This window comes from Acanthisitta chloris, unplaced genomic scaffold (assembly GCF_000695815.1).
Source record: "Acanthisitta chloris isolate BGI_N310 unplaced genomic scaffold, ASM69581v1 scaffold20211, whole genome shotgun sequence".
Classification (NCBI taxonomy): Eukaryota; Metazoa; Chordata; class Aves; order Passeriformes; family Acanthisittidae; genus Acanthisitta; species Acanthisitta chloris.
This window is the reverse complement of record NW_008654616.1, coordinates 34,279-34,520: the sequence shown is the minus strand read 5'-3', so window position 1 is coordinate 34,520 and position 242 is coordinate 34,279.

The window sequence follows — 242 nt, the reverse complement described above, 5'->3', positions numbered from 1 at the left end:
CCTACACAGCTCCAAAACCTCAGGAATTACAGACACTCAACTAGCATAAGCATTTCTCTAGGGACTGCAAAGGAAAATAAGAACAGTGTCTGATAATCAGTTTACACATCTCATTCCTGAACTGTGTCACAGTAAATGAGAAAATGTAGCTGTAAGGCCAGAGGGAGATTGTAGGATAGAGCAGGGAGCACAGGAGGGTGTTAATGATTCCATTCCATTCCTGGTTTGCATTTGGTTATGCT